The sequence below is a fragment of the Pistacia vera genome, unplaced genomic scaffold, assembly GCF_008641045.1.
Source record: "Pistacia vera cultivar Batoury unplaced genomic scaffold, PisVer_v2 Contig123, whole genome shotgun sequence".
In the NCBI taxonomy this organism is placed as follows: domain Eukaryota; kingdom Viridiplantae; phylum Streptophyta; class Magnoliopsida; order Sapindales; family Anacardiaceae; genus Pistacia; species Pistacia vera.
In genome coordinates, this window is record NW_022195282.1 from 1,162,425 (window position 1) to 1,177,042 (window position 14,618).

Below are 14,618 nucleotides of genomic sequence, written 5' to 3' on the forward strand. Positions count from 1 at the left end.
GTTTAGGATTTTGACGTTCCATGAATCCATACTCGATTAGGATATCTCAATGGAGGGACTTTACGCATGGTACGTATGATCTGAAATGGGTTCGATGAAGTATTTCTTCATCGTGGTTTAAGGACTATGGCACATACTAGATGTTTTACCATAGTCGTTAGCCCTCGGACAAGTTTTCGGATCATCCAGAACCGGCTCAAGGCTAATCCACGGTGACCTACATGGTCACACCAATAGCCTTGAGAAGTTAGAGAAGGATGAGAGAGAGAAATTGATATCAAAGAGGGCTAGCACCTTCCGAAGGTAATAACGGGATTTCTATAGTAATAGTTACATAGAAATCATTTGTGACATTTTAAGGGTTAAAATGGTCAAGCATAATTAATTATATTTAATATTATATCTTAAAGTGTTAAGATTAATGAGATGAACAAAAATAACCTTTTAATAGTTAAAGGGTAAAAGGGGTTATTTATGGGTTGTTAATGTAAACTAGTTGGTACAGGGCCCTTGAATAATATTGATTATTCAAAGGGTAGCATATTAAATTTGTAGGGTCCCTTATAAAATAAGATTTTATTGGGCTTGGAAGTGAAAAATAAATAATTGCAAAATTGCCCAAGTATATAAAGTGCAAAAGGTTGCATTTAGTTCTTTTTGACTTGTTCACAAAACACAAACCAAAACTCTCTCTCAAACCCACGGCCACTCTCTAATCTCTCAAGGTGGTGTTAAAGTGTGGAGGTTTCATCCTTTTGAAGCATCTTCATCAATCCAAAGCAAAGAGTAGGTATAATTCTTCTCAGGCTTTGTTTTAAAACCCTTTTTTTTTAATCCATCCTTTCATGCTTTCTCTCATTTCCACACTCTGCATACATGTGTGCTATCAAATGGTATCAGAGCTAAAAGCTCCTTGCAGTCGAAATTATAAGCAAAATGACATTTTCCAAGTGTTCTTGTGTTTATCATGTATGAAAGTGACATGCATGTTCTTGTTTTTGCCTAGCAATAAGTAATGAAAGTTATTGTTTCTTTTCTTGGAATGAGATTCGGCCATGACATAAATTGTTAGATGTTTGATTTTTTTTTTTTTAATTTGAAGCATGCAAGGTCAAATGTTAATATATATATTACTATTTAGGTGACAAAAGTGTTTATGCATGCTTGATAGTGCATAGAATTTTCTTGCTAGATTCGGCCATGATGTTTTTTGTTCATTTGATTCTTGTTATTCAAATGAGTTTGTAATGTGTTTTGGAAGTGTTCCATAAAGGGTCAAATGTATGCTTGGATGATGGTTGTTGCATGATGTTTATTTGGAAAAATGTTCATGCATGTTCATTTCCATTACTTTGATTAAATGGTTTATGCTTTGACATGCTAAATGTGTATCTTAATTTGATAAAGTATATTTTGCATGAAGTGTATGCAAATGTTGCAAGTGTTAGTGGTGAATTTGATGTTAGCATAAAGTTATGGATTATTAATTCATATGATGAATTGTTATTATGTATGTATGATGGTGGTAATTTTAATGTAGGATGTTTAATTTGATTAAATTATCTTATAATGCATCATTGCATGACATAAATTATTATATTTTTGAAATGTAATAATTTGGTGTTTGAATGGTTTCAAAAATGATGATGCAAGATGACATGATTGTCTTTGAGAAGATAAATGTGTCATAAAAAGTATTACTTTAGTTAAAAGTAACTTGTGTCATAGAATGATTACTCTTAGAGTAATAAAACCATTTATCTATGCCATGCATGCTTTTGTGAAAAGTATTGAAATGATGTAACAATTAAATAATATATCTTTGGGTGGAATATGACAAAAGTGTGTTGTGTAATAATTCCTATAAAATGTGTAATTGTTGCATGCCCCAAGTTATGATTAAATTACCACATATATATATATATGAGATATATTATATTTATATATATAGTGAATATATATTTTTTAAATAATTGTTTATATTCATGCCTTTAAATAATTTATTATATTTGGTATGAATGTTTAATATTTATTTATGTGATGAATGAATATTAGATTAGAGGGTTGATCAGGGCGCTATTTGGTTTTCAAAATATTCAAAAGTGTTTGTAATATTCTTCTATTAAATGGCTTGTAATAATTAAATTTTATTTATTTATTTAATCGGGCCTGCGTGCTAAGATCCAATAGTAATGGAATGGCTAGACGAGAACCGAAGAGCATCCGGATGATGATCCAATCGAAGAATTAGTATTAGGGTAAATAGTTTGCCTTTAGGATATTTTCGAAAAACCTCATGGTCAACACATGCTTTAATTTATGCATATATATGATATGTATGAATGGTAATTAAACATGGCATGCTAAAAATGATTAACTAAAGGTTAAACCTAAATCTCCCCAATTTAAAATTATAAATCCAGTCTCCCATTGTGGGATAAACTGAATTCTTTGATATGAATTTTAAATCCAAGATTTATATTATGTGAGGGATGATCTTATATCATAGAATTAAGTTGACTTGTTCTTGGACGGACATTTTCACCTTGACCAAGAATTCTATTATGTGAGGACATGATGAAAATGCCATCCTAAGAAAGCAAAATGGTTCGGATTTAACAGCCTAGGGTACCAAGAATTCTATTATGTGAGGTATCCGAAGCTAGAACAAGGAATATGAATCAAACCTTATATAGGATATAAAGGAAGAGTTTCCTTCTTATTAGACTTATTAACCAAGAATTCTATTATGTGAGGTTATGAATTTGATAAGAAATTGATTCCCCACTAGAAATTTAATCCAACAAAATTTGGATCCTATTTAAGGGAGTGTAGGACTCGAATAAAATAGTGGGAGCTAATTTGATTATGCATTAAAAGGTTTAAAGATTACAAGGCACTAATAAAATACTTTTCTTTGCAGTTTCATATTTGTGATAGATAATCAAAAATGGCCAACAATGTTTTCCTAAGGATAATGAACAATAAATGTTAACCAGACCCAACCTAAAAGATTGGCTAAGAAATCTTAGAATTGTTCTAGATTTTGAAAGAATTGCTATGTCCTGGAAGCAATTCCACTTGATATTGGACCGGATGCTCACACACTGGCTTGATGCTCTTGAAAAATGGAGAGAGGATAGTAAGGAAGGCTAAAAATACATGTAGCCCCATGAATAGAGAACTTCAAACTAAGCATGAAGAGGTTTCAAATGCTTATGATATCCTCATAGCTTTACAAGGTTGTATAGCGAAAATCCAAGAGTGGTTGAGTATGAATTGTGGCATCCCTCTTTAGCATGAAGGGAGGGAAGGGGTACCTCCAGCTGATCATACTCTTAATGATCAATAGATTAGATCGACGAGAGAGATGGGGTGGTCATGCCAGACCGCCTCAAAGTGAATTTGATTCTATAAATCCCTTCCTCAAGTTATAAACCGTTTATAACTAACTACAATCTCATACGATTGAGAGAAACCTTTTGAACTATAATGAGCTTAAAGAATTTCATAGACAGAATGTGAAAGGGAAAGGACATGAGGATCTTTGCCGCCTCCATAGCAGGCCAATAAAAAGCCCAAAGTGCTACCAAAGAGAGGTCCAAAAGTTGGACCCAAGAATAAGGCTTCAAGAAGCCAACGGCAAAGGCGAGAAGGCCAATGCAAAGGGAAAATGTTTCCACTGTGGAGAAGATGGACATGGAAGAGGAACTGTTCTCAATACCTGAACAATCTGAAGAAAAGCAAGGAAAAGCAGGTACGAACCAATGTCTTATGATTGAATATGAATTAAGTGTAATTCAGATAGTCATTCTTGGATATTAGATCAGCAGCAACATCTCATGTTTGTATGTCTTTGCAGGTACTTCAGAATAGTTCTGAGGTGACAAAGGGTGTGTCATTTTGAGGATGGCAAATGGGGCACGAGTTGCAGCCGAGGCCATGGGAACTTGCCCACTAAGACTACCTTCAGGACATGTTTGAATTTGTTTAAAGTATTGTACTTTGAAAAGGCCACAAGAAACATAATTTCTATTTATGCTTTGTGTAAGGTAGGTTATTATGTACTGTTTAATGGAAATGAATGTTCAATACATTTTGGAAATGTTTTAGTTGGTAAAGCTGTGAATACAAATGGTTTGTATGTCTTAGAATTGAATGACTATGCTTCAGTCAATACCATTTCTAATAAAAGACTCGATCTGAATCAAATCCTAAAATTCTATGGCATCATAGATTGGGTCATATAGGAGAGAGAAGATTAATACAGCTTGGAGAAAGTGGGATTTAAACTCATTGGGTTCTGAACCCTATCCAACTCGTGAATCATGTCTCCAAGGAAAGATGACCAAGTCTCTTTAAGAGTAAAGGAGAGCGAGCTAAATAATTTTAGAACTCATACATACAGATATGTGTGGACCATTTAGTACTTTAGCTAGGGGAGGATTTGAATACTTCATTACCTTTACAGATGATATGTCACGATATGGGTATTTGTATTTAATGAAATACAAATCTGAATCCTTTGAAAAATTCAGAGAATTCAAGAATGAAGTAGAAAATCAAACTGGAAAGAGTATTAAAATACTACGATCAGATCGTGGGGGTGAATACTTGAGTACAGAGTTTCAAGAGTTCTTAAAAGAAAATGGGATCATCTCACAATTGACTCCTCCTTATACACCCCAGCTTAATGGAGTGTCAGAAAGGAGAAATCGTACCTTATTGGATATGGTACGATCGATGGTGAGTTTTACAGACTTACCAATGTCTCTGTGGGGGTACGCTCTCCAGACCGCTGTGCACATCCTTAATAGGGTCCCGTCTAAAACTGTCCAGAAAACACCGTATGAGATATGGTATGGAAAACGTCCAAGTCTGAATTATATGAAGATTTGGGGCTGCCCAGCTTATGTTAAATTGGTTAAATCTGATAAGCTGGATGTTAAATCCGAGAAGGGTCGGTTCATTGGATATCCTAAAGATAGTTTAGGATATTGCTTTTACTTCCCAAGTGATCAAAGAGTTTGGATCAGTAGAAATGCGCGCTTCCTCGAGAACGAGTTCTTGGAGGAAGGCGGCGTTGGAAGAAATATTGAACTCAAGGAAGAGTTCGAAGAGCCAAGAACCGAGATTGCTGAAGATGGAACGTCCACTCAGCGAACCTCAGTATCAGATACTATGGTTCCAGTACGAAAGTCTTCTAGAATGTCGAAACCTCCAGAGAGATATGGGTTCCTACATGAGCAAGATTTTGAATCTTACTTAGTGGGAGTAGATGATCATGGTGATGATCCTAGAAGCTACGAAGAAGCAATACTGGATAGAGATTCAGGAAAATGGCTGGAAGCGATGGATTCTGAGATAGAATCAATGCATGCCAATCAAGTATGGTCGCTTGTGGATCCACCTGAGGGAATAGTTCCTATAGGTTGTAAATGGGTCTACAAGAGAAAAGTTGGCAAGGATGGGGAGGTAGAGACCTTCAAAGCTCGACTGGTGGCGAAAGGTTATACTCAGAAACAAGGATTGGATTATGAGGAAACCTTCTCGCCTGTAGCTATGATTAAATCCATCCGTATAATGCTAGCCATCGCAGCATACCATGATTATGAAATTTGGCAGATGGATGTCAAAACAGCTTTCCTCAATGGGTTTATTGAGGAAAACATCTATATGGAACAACCGATAGGTTTTGTATCCTCTGCTGAAAGACATAAGGTATGCAAATTGCATCGATCCATTTATGGATTGAAGCAAGCTTCAAGAAGCTGGAACATTCGATTTGACGACATAATCAAATCGTTTGGTTTTGTCAAGAATCCGGATGAGCCCTGTGTATACAAATGGGTTAAAGATCATGCCATCACGTTTCTCATATTATATGTAGATGACATACTTTTGATGGGAAATGATATAGGCATGATGACAGAGGTTAAGGTTTGGTTGTCCAAAACCTTCTCGATGAAAGACTTAGGAGAAGCGACATATGTCCTTGGCATTCGTGTCTATAGAGATAGAACGAAAAGGGTAATTGGATTATCCCAAAAATTGTACATAGAGAAAATGCTAAAAAGATTTAGCATGGAGAACTCTAAGAGAGGTCTTTTGCCCTTCACTCATGGTCTTCATCTTTCTAAGGAGATGGGTCCAAAGACCGATGAAGAGCGACAGCGGATGCGTAATGTGCCTTATGCGTCTGCCGTAGGTAGCTTAATGTACGCAATGCTATGTACAAGACCTGATATAGCTTATGCTGTAAGTGTTACGAGCAGATATCAGTCAAACCCAGGGGAGAAACATTGGTCGGTTGTAAAATCGATCCTTAAGTACTTGAGAAGAACTAAGGATCTAGTTCTGAGTTATGGATGTTCCGAGTTAAACATTCAAGGATACTCAGATTCTGATTTCCAATCAGATATTGATGATAGAAAGTCTACGTCAGGGTACATTTTTATATGTAATGGAGGTGCTGTTAGTTGGAAAAGTTCCAAACAGACAACCACAGCTGACTCCACTACAGAAGCTGAATACATTGCTGCTTCGGAAGCAGCGAAGGAGGCTGTTTGGATGCGAAAGTTCGTAATTGAACTTGGTGTGGTTCCGAACATGGCTTACCCGATAAGCATGTTCTGTGACAATACTGGAGCTATTGCACAGGCAAAGGAACCAAGGGCACACCAAAAATCCAAACACATTCAGCGTAAGTATCACATTTTGAGAGAATTCGTTGGAGCTGGAGAGATTTTGATTCTGAAGACTCCTTCAGCAGAAAATGTAGCTGATCCACTGACTAAGGCGATGACACTGAAGCAATTGGACCATTATCTTGAGAAGATGGGTATGAGATACAACATCGAATGGCTTTAGTGCAAGTGGGAGTTTGTTAGTGTATATTAGTGTATGCCCTAGAAACCATTCGTGTTGTCGGTTTCAGAGCATTTTGTCTTGTATCTATATATATATCATAAATAATAGAAGAAAGAGTTCTTCAATTCATATATATAGATTGTTTCCTTTATTCAGTCATGCATTTAAAATAAAGTATATATATGAATTGCCTAGATGATTCATTTAATTGGTAAATGAATTATCGAAAAGGGTTCCCTACAGAAGCAATATAATTTGGGCAACTATATTGCACAGTAGGCATATCAGATGCTTCCGAAAGATATCATGAGTTGATATAAGTACGGATGACGATATTAGTCATGTCACTGGGGCAATGGTATGGATTGACAATTGGTGAACTGTTTTTCGAACGTGACCGAATAACGACAAATCACTTGGAAAAGCATGTAGTCAATGATTTATCGTTTGGTTATATCAGTGCACGATGTAGTCCTTTGACCTGAGACATTGTAGTCGGATCCAATATGGATGAGTATGGTTCATACGGTGTATAAGTACGAGACTAATCATGTTTCATACAATAAAGCCTATTTGGTCATGCATTGTTCATATACGGAAATGAACGATGGTCAAGAGGGGATCCATTGACTCGAAAATATAGGATCGGGAGTACCGCTGACTCCATCCAGATTCGAGTTCCTAGACAAACATCGATAAATGTCAGAAAACTGAATCTCTGGCCAGAGTCTATTATTAGTCATACAAAAGCAAGTTTGTGATGACGAGTTCCGGACATATTGATCGACGATTCGGTAGAAGATCGAGTTTAGGATTTTGACGTTCCATGAATCCATACTCGATTAGGATATCTCAATGGAGGGACTTTACCTGCATGGTACGTATGATCTGAAATGGGTTCGATGAAGTATTTCTTCATCGTGGTTTAGGGACTATGGCACATTGCTAGATGTTTATCCTAGTCGTTGGGCCTCCGGACAGGTTTTCGGATTCATCTAAAACCGGCTCAAGGCTAATCCACGGTGGACCTACATGGTCACACCAATAGCCTTGAGAAGTTAGAGAAGGATGAGAGAGAGAAATGATTATCCGAAGAGGGCTAGCACCTTCCGAGGGTAATAACAGGATTTCTATAGTAATAGTTACATAGAAATCATTTGTGACATTTTAAGGGTTAAAATGGTCAAGCAATAATTAATTATATTTAATTATTATATCTTAAAGTGTTAAGATTAATGAGATGAACAAAAATAACCTTTTAATAGTTAAAGGGTAAAAGGGGTAAATTTATGGGTTGTTAATGTAAACTAGTTTAGTTTACATGGGCTCTTGAATAATATTGATTATTCAAAGGGTAGCATATTAAATTCGTGGGGTCCCTTTATAAAATTAGATTTTATTGGGCTTGGAAGTGATGAAAAATAAATAATTGCAAAATTGCCCAAGTATATATAAGTGCAAAAGGTTACATTTTAGTTCATTCTTGACTTGTTCACAAAAACACAAACCAAAACTCTCTCTCAAACCCACGACCACTCTCTAATCTCTCAAGGTGGTGTTAAAGTGTGGAGGTTTCATCCTTTTGAAGCTAATCTTCATCAATCCAAAGCAAAGGAGGAGGTATAATTTCTTCTCAGGCTTTATTTTAAAAACCCTTTTTTTTTTTTTTTAATCCATCCTTTCATGCTTTCTTCTCCATTTCCACCACTCTTCATGCATGCATGTTGTTCTATCAACTGAATCTGAGGGCAATCAACCCAAGAGGTCGCGGCCGAACGTGGGGAGGTCGGGTAAGTAACCGTTGGACGACACGACCACTACTGAAGCCGTGCAGAAGGATACTCCAGTGTTGGACTCGCTGGGGAACCTGCCGGAGTACCTGCAGTCGGTGGTCTACGCCTTATTGGAATGCGGACTCTCGAAATCATTCGAGCAATTCGCAGGTTCCAACGACGTGGACCTAATGTCCACATCGGTCCAACACTTAAGCAAGGGGAACGAACTGTCCTCGGTGAGGACTTCCCTTAGCTTTTTTTGATTAGCTAACTCTATCTTTCTTTGTTCGCAGGCTCTTCTTTCCATGCGAATGTCCATGGAGAAGGTTCAACTGGGAGCCGCAAAGGGAGGTATTGCTCTGAAGGAAGAGAACGCAGCGCTCAAGCGAAGCCTGGAAGCCACCGAAACAAAAAGAAACCTGTCTTCTGAGTCGGCGAATAGGTACCTGAACAAAAGAGATGTAGGTCTTCGTACGGTGGACTTCCAAAAAGCGCAGCTCGAGAAGCATGGAGAGGAAGTAAAGAAGCTACAAAAGACCATAGCCAGACTCTCCAAGGAGGCCGGAGAGAAGGACCAGGAGCTCAAAGCAACCTCTCTACAAGCCTTGCGAACAGGACAAGAGAGGGACGCCTTCGAGAAGCGAAGGCAAGCTCTCGAAGTTGAACTTCAGGAAAGTCAAGGAAAAGTTGCTTCCTGGATAGAGGAGATGCAGAATCAGGCAGCGGAGGTCGAGGAGAAAGCTGCCGAATGGGCGATCGAGTCAATCTATGCCTTACGATCCAAGAATCCGCAGCTTGATATGTCCGACCTCCCGGATGACTGGTGGGAGACACTTATGTCCATGGCGCGGGAGGACGATAAAGCGGCGACCTCCCAAGCAGGAGGTTCGGGACATGCCTCGGATAAACCTTCAATCGACCAACCCTAGGACAATGAGGTCGGTCCTCTAGGAGCCAGATTAGGGCTTACAGTCAATGCCATTTTGCCTGCTGTACTCCTCATTAATGAAATACATTTTTGCTTTTACAATTTCTGTTCGTTTTATCATACATGAGTACTTCCTGATTGCTTACATTATTGGAACAAGTGTGATAACATAACACATTTATGCGAACAAGATTTCATGGGAAGATTGTTACAAGCGCACAAAATAACACTTTACAAGGGAATGATTTACAAAAATCAGAAATTAATTTACAAGGAAAACTGAGTTCAGAATTACTGATAGTATGGTCGAAGGTGCTCAGCATTCCAAGCTCGTGGTATTTTGGAACCGTTCAGCTTTTTGAGATGATAAGTCCCCGGTCTAATTACTTTGTTGATGCGGTATGGACCTTCCCAGTTCGGTCCTAACACTCCCGCACTTGGTTCCCTGGTATCGAGAAGAACTTCCTTTAACACAAGGCCGCCGACCTAGAAGTCTCTTCACCTGACCTTTGAGTCGAAGAACCTCTTCGCGCGTTGCTGGTAGGCTGCTATCCTTAGCGAAGCTTTGCTGCGATGTTCTTCAATGAGGTCCAGGCTTGCTCTCATAAGTGCTTCGTTGTCGGTCTCATTGTACAAGTCCTTCCGAAGTGAACCAGTTCCTACGTCTACAGGGATCATCACTTCGCACCCGTAGGCTAACGAAAAAAGGGTTTCTGAGGTGGAGGTTCTCGGAGTTGTTCTGTACGCCCATAGGACTTCGGGGAGGTCGTCGGCCCAATTTCCTTTGGCTGCGCCAAGTTTGGCCTTCAAAGTGTGCTTGATGGTTTTGTTGACAGCTTTAACTTGGACACTTGCTTGCGGTCTTGCAATTGAGGCAAATTTTTTATGGATGCCCAACTCGTCACAGAATTGCTTGAATTCCTCGTTGTCGAACTGTTTCCCATTATCTGAGATGAGGGTATGAGGAATTCTAAAGCGGCACACAATATTCTTGAAAACGAAGTCTTTGAGCTTTCGGGTCGTGATCGTGGCTAGCGGTTCGGCTTCTACCCATTTAATGAAGTAATCTACCGCGACCATGACATATTTGACTCCCTCTTTCCCAACTGGCATTGGACCAATGAGATCGATCCCCCACATGGAAAAAGGCCAAGGGCTAGTCATGGTTATTAATTCGTGGGATGGAGCTCGCGGTATGTTCGAGAACCGTTGACACTTATCACACCTCTTGACAAAGTTGTAGGCATCATCTTGAATATGGGGCCAATAGTATCCTTGGCAAATAACTTTGTTAGCAAGAGATCGTGCGGCAGTGTGATTACCGCAGATCCCTTCATGTATCTCCCTCATGATATAATCCGCCTCTTCATTATTTACACATCGGAGGAGAGGGGCGCTGAACCCTCGCCTATACAACTGATCTCCGATAAGGGTGTAACGGGCAGATCTTGTTCGCAGAGTTCTTGCCTCAACCTTGTCGTCAGGTAAGATCCCATCTTTGAGATACCGAATAGTGGGGGTCATCTATAAGTCTGAACCTGTTATATTCACGGCCTGTTCGTTTGGGCTGACATTGGGGATTTCGATGAATCGAACAGGAATGTCTCCGGTGCATCCGAGTCCAATGATGAGGCTATTCTTGCCAAGGTGTCCGCCACAGAATTGTTTTCTCTAGGAATCTGAGTGATCGTGAAGTGCTTGAACGGCTCGAGTGCGGCCTTAGCTTCCTTCAGATAATTGATCATGTTATCTTCCTTGGCTTGGTATTCTCCCAAAATCTGGTTGACGACCAGCATGGAGTCACTGTGGACGCTGATCGTGGTTGCACCCATTTCCCTGGCCAACCTGAGCCCAGCGAGCAGAGCTTCATACTCGGCCTCATTATTGGTTGCTTTGCAACTGAACCGGAGAATGCCATGAATGTGGGCCCCTTCGGGACTCAACAAGAGAAGACTCGCTCCGACCCTCTTTTTGTTCGATGATCCATCGACGTAGAGGGTCTAGGTCTAGAGATTTTGAACAGTTTCCTAGATGACTTCGTTGGGCTGTTCCGACTCGTTCGCTAGATGATGCGAGAACTCTTATATGAAGTCAGCAATAGCCTGCCCTTTAATAGTTGCTCTTGGTTTGTAATGGAGATCGAACTGGCTGAGTTCTATGGCCTATTTGAGTAATTTGCCCGACGCCTCTGGTTTTTGGAGGACCTGCCTGAGCGGGTAGTTAGTCAATACGTGAACTGTATAGGCATGGAAGTAAGGTCGCAACTTTCGGGAAGCGATCAGCAGGGCATAGGCTAATCGCTCCATTTCTAGATACCGCATCTCGGCATCCAATAGACGCTTGCTCGTGTAATATATTGGCCATTGCGTTCTGTTCTCTTCCCTAACTAATGTTGCACTGACCGCGAACTGCGAGACGGACAGGTAGACCTGGCAAAATGGGTCTGGACCTGCGGGTCGGCCCGTACCTGGGTAAAAAATATAGGGTACGGGTCCAATATATTAAACCCATTTTTTGTGACCCATACCCGTACCCAGTCCAATAAATCATGGGTTATACGGGTGAACCCGCGGGCACCCGTATTTGCTAGTCACTATTCACTAATGAATTTGAATCCCTAAGTTTTTAACTTTTTATCACGCATTCTGCATTCACGCTCACGCCTCCCTCTCACAATCTCACTCTCATCTCATCTCTGATCTCTCAGTCTCAGATTGCGGTCGCATCTCATCTCTCAGACTCTCAGTAACTCAAAGTCAAATCTCTCCTGCCTCTCAATCTCTCATCAGTCATCAGTCTTCTTCGTGCCTAAAGTTCAACTCCCTGTCTCGGTGTCTCCCTCTTTGATTAATCGTCACTTCGTCAGTTCGTCACTTCGTCAGTTCGTCACTCGTCAGTTATTCCCATTCCTAGTTCGACAGTACCACAGTCACTGGTCGCTGTCACTCACCCTCGTCGGCTGGTAATGAATCCCTAACCCCTAATTTTGTGTGTTTGTTTTATATTTCCAAAATTGTTTTTCCTTAAAAATGTTGACTGATGTCTTTGCACAAATTTTTTAAATAATTAGCTTTGAAAGATATGAAATACTTTCACTTATTTGACTCAGTTTTAATCTAGTTTGAGTTGTTTGGACGAAGACAAAATGAGAGGTAGTGAAGAATAGCCAAATGATCATGAATGGCTACTTTAGTTTTATTGTTTGACTTCTTTGGATGGAAAGAAACGTGAGAAAATGAGAATTTTATTTATTCTTAATCTGGTTGAGTTATTTTGACGGAGAGAAAATTTGAGAAAGTGGAAGAAAATAAGAATTTTACTTGGTTTTAATCTTCTTTGAGTTGTTTGGGCAGAGAAAATTGGGTAGAAAGAAAATGTGAGAAAGTGAGAGAAAATTGGAATTTAATTTAGTTCTAATCTAGTTTGAGTTGTTTGGACAGAGAGCAAATGTGAAAAAGTGAGAAAATTATAATTGTACTCAGTTTTAATCTGGTTTTAGTTGTTGGGAGAGGAAATGTGAAAACGTGAGAATAAATTAGATACAATTTGGTTTGAGTAGTTTGGGCAGAGAGGAAATTTACGAAATTGCAAGAAATCTGAGAGTTTAGGGAATTGAGAGAATTAGAAACTTTTCTAGTGGCTTCCATTTAATCTCTAAATTTTATATGTTTGAGTAATTTATTTAACCTCTAATTTTCCACCTTTATCAGTGCTTTCTAAGCTGAAGGAGTTACAAATTTCCAACTCATTACAGATTTCAGAATTTCTTATTTAAGAGGTATTTTGCAGTTTGCTTTGTTTAATTATTTTTTAGTTTTATTTTCATCTTTGAAGATCATGAGCATTAGTGTTTGTAAGGGAATTTTAGAAAGTTTATTTCTTATAAATAATATGTACTGACTACTGAGAGATCAGGGAAAGTTTGTGGTTTATACACTACTTTTTGCATACTTCTCTTTGTCATCTAAATCCTGGGCGAGGGATGTATCATGTATGTATAATGTAATAGATGGGTATAAAATATAAATGAGGATTGGGAGTATCATGTATGTATAATGAGTATTTTATTCATGTGTTTGTGTTAGGTTCCCCTGGTGTTATGATTTCAAAGAACATGCCAACCTTCAAGACCAGTCTTCTCTTCTTTCTCCCTTTGTTCACATGGTGATTGGGCCAACATGACAACCTGTTAAATCTCACTGAAATGAGTATCTGAATTTAGCAATCCATTTAAGGGAATGAATGACTGAAATTGGAAAGTGGAAAAGATTATGATAATTCGAGTCCTTATGTTGGTTAAAGTATAACATATCTTAGCTTTAATAAGTATGTTAAATTTAAAAAATTCAATCATAAACTCCATTAATTAATGAAAAAAATTAAATAATTCAATTGCCAAATCTCGGCAGCAATCCAGAAGCATGTACATCAAAGAAGAAATCATGCCTAGTGGAAAAGAGATAGGACAATTTTATACAAAGAAGAAATCATGCCTAGTGGAAAAGAAATAGAACAATTTTATACAAAGAAGAGATATATAGTTAATAATCAATTAATATATAGTTAATCCATTATCAATTAATATATTTTTGAACAATGTGTAGAGCTAAACAAAAACCAATAGGATAATAAGATCTAGCAATGTGTTAATAATGGTGAAAAGATCCTGAAATTATGAAACATGTTTATTAATTAAACAACACTAACTTTCAACTACCATTCCATCTCCTGCAAAATCCGGAAATCAAGCCATAATTAAACAAAAATGAAAAGATAAATTGGTTTATAAGTACGGTGATTAAATGAAGAGAGATGATTTAGAAGACAATAAGATAGATTTGCTTGACTCGGTCAAATTAATAATGAACTTTACACCCAAAGTTTTTCTCCCTTTGAATGGGTATGATATCAACACTAAATTCTTGATGTTTGTTTCTTTATTTTATTGTATTATCCTTTGAGTGTGTGTGAGAGACCTAATATATATATATATTTTTTTTTTTTTTGTAGTCTCAAGCATTGACATGGCGGATTCAGAAACTATA